General features: G+C 51.4%; 1 pseudogene; it reads left to right on the forward strand.

The window, feature by feature from the left end:
- LOC106596019 (lethal(2) giant larvae protein homolog 1-like) overlaps positions 1 to 4651 on the forward strand; it is a 100191-nt pseudogene extending 95540 nt beyond the window's left edge.
- The last annotated feature ends 3223 nt before the right edge of the window (positions 4652 to 7874 follow it).

Consider the following 7874-nt stretch of genomic DNA (forward strand, 5'->3'; position numbering starts at 1 on the left):
TACCCCCCACGATATATAAACTTTCACAGGAAGTTTACCCCCACGATATATAAACTTTACAGGAAGTTTACCCCCACGATATATAAACTTCACAGGAAGTTTACCCCCACGATATATAAACTAAACAGGAAGTTTACCCCCCCACGATATATAAACTAAACAGGAAGTTTACCCCACGATATATAAACTTCACAGGATGTTTACCCCCCACGATATATAAACTTCACAGGAAGTTTACCCCCACGATATATAAACTTTCACAGGAAGTTTACCCCCCCCACGATATATAAACTTTCACAGGAAGTTTACCCCCACGATATATAAACTTTCACAGGAAGTTTACCCCCACGATATATAAACTTTCACAGGATGTTTACCCCCCACGATATATAAACTTTACAGGAAGTTTACCCCCCACGATATATAAACTTTCACAGGAAGTTGTTACCCAGGTATCGACAACAACGACAGTGAGCTACTGCTCTGATGCTGTTCTCTGTCTCCGTAGCGACGACGCAGCCGTGCCTCTCCGGGCCAACGGAACTCACCGGAACCAGGCTGAAGGTAACGTGGAGAACGATTCTCACATCGGTCCTTCTGCTAACAGTTTACTAGCCCTGCTGTTAACCAATCCCCCCCTTTCACATGACCTCAGTCTGACCTCTAACCCCTGCCCCCCCCCCCCCCCAGGGTTAACCGAGGACCCCCAGTGTGGCCTGTCCTCCTCACCTCCCCCCTCCCCTCTGGACTCCCCCCTCAGCATGGCTGACCTCAGCCTGGACACTACCGGAGAACTCACAGTAGAGGACGTCAGGGACTTCATCACGTAAGATATGACATTAACGTGTTTTACGTCATTTAACAGACGTTCTCATCCAGAGACTTATTTACATTAACGTGTTTTACGTCATTTAACAGACGTTCTCATCCAGAGACTTAGTTACATTAACGTGTTTTACGTCATTTAACAGACGTTCTCCTCCAGAGACTTAGTTACATTAACGTGTTTTACGTCATTTAACAGACGTTCTCATCCAGAGACTTAGTTACATTAACGTGTTACGTCATTTAACAGACGTTCTTAATGGGAACAGCTAGCATAGGGCTAAATGTGCCAGGTTATGTAATGGGAACAGCTAGCGTAGGGCCCAAATGTGCCAGGTTATGTAATGGGAACAGCTAGCATAGGGCTAAATGTGCCAGGTTATGTAATGGGAACAGCTAGCATAGGGCTAAACGTGCCAGGTTATGTAATGGGAACAGCTAGCGTAGGGCTAAATGTGCCAGGTTATGTAATGGGAACAGCTAGCGTAGGGCTAAATGTACCAGGTTATGTAATGGGAACAGCTAGCGTAGGGCTAAATGTACCAGGTTATGTAATGGGAACAGCTAGCATAGGGCTAAATGTGCCAGGTTATGTAACGGGAACAGCTAGCGTAGGGCTAAATGTGCCAGGTTATGTAATGGGAACAGCTAGCATAGGGCTAAATGTGCCAGGTTATGTAATGGGAACAGCTAGCATAGGGCTAAATGTACCAGGTTATGTAATGGGAACAGCTAGCATAGGGCTAAATGTGCCAGGTTATGTAATGGGAACAGCTAGCATAGGGCCCAAATGTGCCAGGTTATGTAATGGGAACAGCTAGCATAGGGCTAAATGTGCCAGGTTATGTAATGGGAACAGCTAGCATAGGGCTAAACGTGCCAGGTTATGTAATGGGAACAGCTAGCGTAGGGCTAAATGTACCAGGTTATGTAATGGGAACAGCTAGCGTAGGGCTAAATGTACCAGGTTATGTAACGGGAACAGCTAGCGTAGGGCTAAATGTGCCAGGTTATGTAATGGGAACAGCTAGCATAGGGCTAAATGTGCCAGGTTATGTAAATGGAACAGCTAGCATAGGGCTAAATGTGCCAGGTTATGTAATGGGAACAGCTAGCGTAGGGCTAAATGTGCCAGGTTATGTAACGGGAACAGCTAGCATAGGGCTAAATGTGCCAGATAATATAATGGGAACAGCTAGCATAGGGCTAAATGTGCCAGGTTATGTAATGGGAACAGCTAGCATAGGGCTAAATGTGCCAGGTTATGTAACGGGAACAGCTAGCATAGGGCTAAATGTGCCAGGTTATGTAATGGGAACAGCTAGCATAGGGCCCAAATGTGCCAGGTTATGTAATGGGAACAGCTAGCATAGGGCTAAATGTGCCAGGTTATGTAATGGGAACAGCTAGCATAGGGCTAAATGTACCAGGTTATGTAATGGGAACAGCTAGCATTGTAGCCTTTGATCACATGCGACTGTGTCAATGATTTTAATTGGCTGATGCTTAAACGTTTTATAATAGTCGTAAGTATGGACCCCTGGGTTTTTGGAAAATGGGCCGGGACACACCCAGACACGTTAACACGAACACGTCGACGTCTGATTTACACGTGTGTGTGTGTGTGTGTGTGTGTGTGTGTGTGTGTGTAGTACCGTGGACGAGGTAGAGAATAACTTGAGGAACATCACAGAGGATGGAATCCTCATCACCTGAACAGGTAACTACACTACACACACACACACTATACACACACACACACACACACACACACACACACACACACACACACACACACACACACACACACACACACACACACACACACTACACACACACACACTACACACACACACACACACACTATACACTACACACACACACTGACTATACACACACACGTTATACCCCCCTACCCCAGGGTTCTCCTCGTTATACCCCCCTACCCCAGGGTTCTCCTCGTTATACCCCCCTACCCCAGGGTTCTCCTCGTTATACCCCCCTACCCCAGGGTTCTCCTCGTTATACCCCCCTACCCCAGGGTTCTCCTCGTTATACCCCCTACCCCAGGGTTCTCCTCGTTATACCCCCCCTACCCCAGGGTTCCCCTCGTTATCCCCCCTACCCCAGGGTTCCCCTCGTTATTCCCCCTACTCCATGGTTCTCCTCGTTATACCCCCTACCCCAGGGTTCTCCTCGTTATACCCCCTACCCTAGGGTTCTCCCCTACCCCAGGGTTCTCCTCGTTATACCCCCCTACCCCAGGGTTCTCCTCGTTATACCCCCTACCCCAGGGTTCCCCTCGTTATACCCCCTACCCCAGGGTTCCCCTCGTTATACCCCCCTACCCCAGGGTTCTCCCCCTACCCCAGGGTCCCCTCGTTATACCCCCTACCCCAGGGTTCTCCTCGTTATACCCCCCTACCCCAGGGTTTCCCTCGTTATACCCCCCTACCCCAGGGTTCCCCTCGTTATACCCCCCTACCCCAGGGTTCTCCTCGTTATATCCCCTACCCCAGGGTTCCCCTCGTTATACCCCCTACCCCAGGGTTCCCCTCGTTATACCCCCTACCCCAGGGTTCCCCTCGTTATACCCCCTACCCCAGGGTTCCCCTCGTTATACCCCCCTACCCCAGGGTTCTCCTCGTTATACTCCCTACCCCAGGGTTCCCCTCGTTATACCCCCTACCCCAGGGTTCTCCCCTACCCCAGGGTTCTCCTCGTTATACCCCCTACCCCAGGGTTCTCCTCGTTATACCCCCTACCCCAGGGTTCTCCCCTACCCCAGGGTTCCCCTCGTTATACCCCCTACCCCAGGGTTCTCCCCTACCCCAGGGTTCTCCTCGTTATACCCCCCTTCCCCAGGGTTCTCCTCGTTCTACCCCCTACCCCAGGGTTCCCCTCGTTATACCCCCTACCCCAGGGTTCCCCTCGTTATACCCCCCTACCCCAGGGTTCCCCTCGTTATACCCCCTACCCCAGGGTTCCCCTCGTTATACCCCCCTACCCCAGGGTTCCCCTCGTTAATACCCCTACCCCAGGGTTCCCCTCGTTATACCCCCTACCCCAGGGTTCTCCCCTACCCCAGGGTCCCCTCGTTATACCCCCTACCCCAGGGTTCTCCACGTTAACCCCCTACCCCAGGGTTCTCCTCGTTATACCCCCCTACCCCAGGGTTCCCCTCGTTATTCCCCCCTACCCCAGGGTTCTCCCCTACCCCAGGGTTCTCCTCGTTATACCCCCTACCCCAGGGTTCTCCTCGTTCTACCCCCCTACCCCAGGGTTACCCTCGTTATATCCCTACCCCAGGGTTCCCCTCGTTATACCCCCCTACCCCAGGGTTCCCCTCGTTATACCCCCCACCCCAGGGTTCTCCTCGTTATACCCCCTACCCCAGGGTTTTCCCCTACCCCAGGGTTCTCCCCTACCCCAGGGTTCTCCTCGTTATACCCCCTACCCCAGGGTTCTCCTCGTTTCTAACGCGGCGAGGCCAGACTGACGCGCCTGTTTCTGACGCAGACCTACTGTCTGTCTGTCCACCAGGTCTGTGGGAGGATCTGGACGACGGACAGACATCATGTGATGCCTCCTGCCACCATTACTCCTCCTCTCCTCCCCCCCCCCATCACGGGCCTCCCAGTCCTGGGGTTGTTGGACTGACCATGTGACCACTTCAGCTACTGAGGAAAGGACTGAAGGATATCATGATGGACTGTTATCCAACCGCTGAGACACACTACACCTGGTCCTCCCTCCTCTTTCTCCCTCCACCTCTATCTATCCTTCCCTTCATCCTCCCTCCTTCCCTTCATCCCTCCCTCCTTCCCTTCAGCCCCCTCCATCCCTCCCTACTCCCTCCATCCCACCCTCCCTACTCCCTCCCTCCTTCATCCCTCCTTCATCCCCTCTTCATCCCTCCTCCATCCCTCCTCTATCCCTCCCTCCACCCCTCCCTCATCCCTCCTCTACCCCTCCCTCCATCCCTCCCTCATCCCTCCTCTACCCCTCCCTCCATCCTCCCTTCATCCCTCCATCCATCCCTCCCTCCACCCCTCCTCTACCCCTCCCTCCATCCCTCCCTCCATCCCTCCTTCATACCCCTCCCTCCATCCCTCCTCTACCCCTCCCTCCATCCCTCCTTCATCCCTCCTTCATCCTCCCCTTCATCCCCCTCCATCCCTCCCTCCACCCCTCCTCTACCCCTCCCTCCATCCCTCCTTCATACCCCTCCCTCCATCCCTCCTCTACCCCTCCCTCCATCCCTCCTTCATCCCTCCTTCATCCTCCCTTCATCCCTCCTCCATCCCTCCCTCCACCCCTCCTCCATCCCTCCCTCCATCCCTCCTTCATACCCCTCCCTCCATCCCTCCTCTACCCCTCCCTCCATCCCTCCTTCATCCCTCCTTCATCCTCCCTTCATCCCCCTCCATCCCTCCCTCCACCCCTCCCTCCATCCCTCCTTCATACCCCTCCCTCCATCCCCCTCCATCCCTCCCTCCTTCCCTCCCTCCATCCATCCCTCCTCTATCCCTACTCCTCCCTCCTTCCATCCCTCCATCCCTCCTTCATCCCTCCTCTACCCCTCCCTCCACCCCTCCTCTACCCCTCCCTCCATCCCTCCTCTATCCCTCCCTCCACCCCTCCTCTACCCCTCCCCCCTCATCCCTCCTCTATCCCTCCCTCCATCCCTCCTCTACCCCTCCCTCCATCCCTCCTTCATCCCCCCTCCATCCCTCCCTCCACCCCTCCTCTACCCCTCCCTCCATCTCTCATCCCTTCAACTGTGAACATAGAGGGATGAAGGTATAACCTAATGTTGAGTAGAGAGATGCCTAACACGGTGAAGTATACAGCATTACCTTTCCCCAGTATTACATGTTATTAACATGAAGGAACTAACCATGCAGGTTTTTCTATTGATGATGTTGCTATAGATACACTATGTTTTCTATACGTCTGAGAAATGCTATTTTATATTCTAGGTAGTCTGGAGCGCTAAGCTAACGGTTAGCTAAATGCTATCTGTCTAGCGCTAACGGTTAGCTAAATGCTATCTGTCTAGAGCTAACGGTTAGCTAAATGCTATCTGTCAAGAGCTAACGGTTAGCTAGCTGTCTGTCTAGAGCTAACGGTTAGCTAGCTGTCCGTCTAGAGCTAACGGTTAGCTAAATGCTATCTGTCAAGCGCTAACGGTTGGCTAACTCTGTCAAGCGCTAACGGTTGGCTAACTCTGTCAAGCGCTAACGGTTAGCTAGCTGTCTGTCTAGAGCTAACGGTTAGCTAGCTGTCTGTCTAGAGCTAACGGTTAGCTAGCTAATTGTCTAGAGATAACGGTTAGCTAACTGTCTGTCTAGAGCTAACAGTTGGCTAAATGCTATCTGTCAAGAGCGCTAACTGAATTGTTTGAATAATGGAGGGAATTCAGGCCGGCTGAATCTCAATAGTCTGAAGATGCTTCCTCCCTTCTCTTCCTCTCGCCTCCTCACCCCTCCTTCGTCCTCCCTCCATCCCCCTTCATCCCTCCTCTACCCCTCCCTCCATCCCTCCTTCATCCTCCCTTCATCCCTCCTCCATCCCTCCCTCCACCCCTCCTCTACCCCTCCCTCCATCTCTCATCCCTTCAACTGTGAACATAGAGGGATGAAGGTATAACCTAATGTTGAGTAGAGAGATGCCTAACACAGTGAAGTATACAGCATTACCTTTCCCCAGTATTACATGTTATTAACATGAAGGAACTAACCATGCAGGTTTTTCTATTGATGATGTTGCTATAGATACACTATGTTTTCTATACGTCTGAGAAATGCTATTTTATATTCTAGGTAGTCTGGAGCGCTAAGCTAACGGTTAGCTAAATGCTAACGGTTAGCTAAATGCTATCTGTCTAGAGCTAACGGTTAGCTAAATGCTATCTGTCTAGAGCTAACGGTTAGCTAAATGCTATCTGTCTAGAGCTAACGGTTAGCTAGCTGTCTGTCTAGAGCTAACGGTTAGCTAAATGCTATCTGTCTAGCGCTAACGGTTAGCTAAATGCTATCTGTCTAGCGCTAACGGTTAGCTAAATGCTATCTGTCTAGAGCTAACGGTTAGCTAAATGCTATCTGTCAAGAGCTAACGGTTGGCTAACTCTGTCTAGAGCTAACGGTTGGCTAACTGTCTGGAGCTAACGGTTGGCTAACGGTTAGCTAGCTGTCTGTCTAGAGCTAACGGTTAGCTAGCTAATTGTCTAGAGATAACGGTTAGCTAACTGTCTGTCTAGAGCTAACAGTTGGCTAAATGCTATCTGTCAAGAGCACTAACTGAATTGTTTGAATAATGGAGGGAATTCAGGCCGGCTGAATCTCAATAGTCTGAAGATGCTTCCTCCCTTCTCTTCCTCTCGCCTCCTCACCCCTCCTTCGTCCTCACCCCTCCTCCCTCCATCCCCCTTCATCCCTCCTCTATCCCTCCCTCCCTCCACCCCTCCTCTACCCCTCCCCCCTCATCCCCCCTCCTTCCATCCCTCTATCCCTCCCTCCATCCCTCCTCTACCCCTCCCTCCATCCCTCCTTCATCCCTCCTCCATCCCTCCCTCCACCCCTCCTCTACCCCTCCCTCCATCCCTCCTTCATCCTCCCTTCATCCCCCTCCATCCCTCCCTCCACCCCTCCTCTACCCCTCCCTCCATCTCTCATCCCTTCAACTGTGAACATAGAGGGATGAAGGTATAACCTAATGTTGAGTAGAGAGATGCCTAACACAGTGAAGTATACAGCATTACCTTTCCCCAGTATTACATGTTATTAACATGAAGGAACTAACCATGCAGGTTTTTCTATTGATGATGTTGCTATAGATACACTATGTTTTCTATACGTCTGAGAAATGCTATTTTATATTCTAGGTAGTCTGGAGCGCTAAGCTAACGGTTAGCTAAATGCTAACGGTTAGCTAAATGCTATCTGTCTAGAGCTAACGGTTAGCTAAATGCTATCTGTCTAGAGCTAACGGTTAGCTAAATGCTATCTGTCAAGAGCTAACGGTTAGCTAGCTGTCTGTCTAGAGCT

This window comes from Salmo salar, unplaced genomic scaffold, assembly GCF_905237065.1.
Source record: "Salmo salar unplaced genomic scaffold, Ssal_v3.1, whole genome shotgun sequence".
Taxonomy (NCBI): Eukaryota; Metazoa; Chordata; class Actinopteri; order Salmoniformes; family Salmonidae; genus Salmo; species Salmo salar.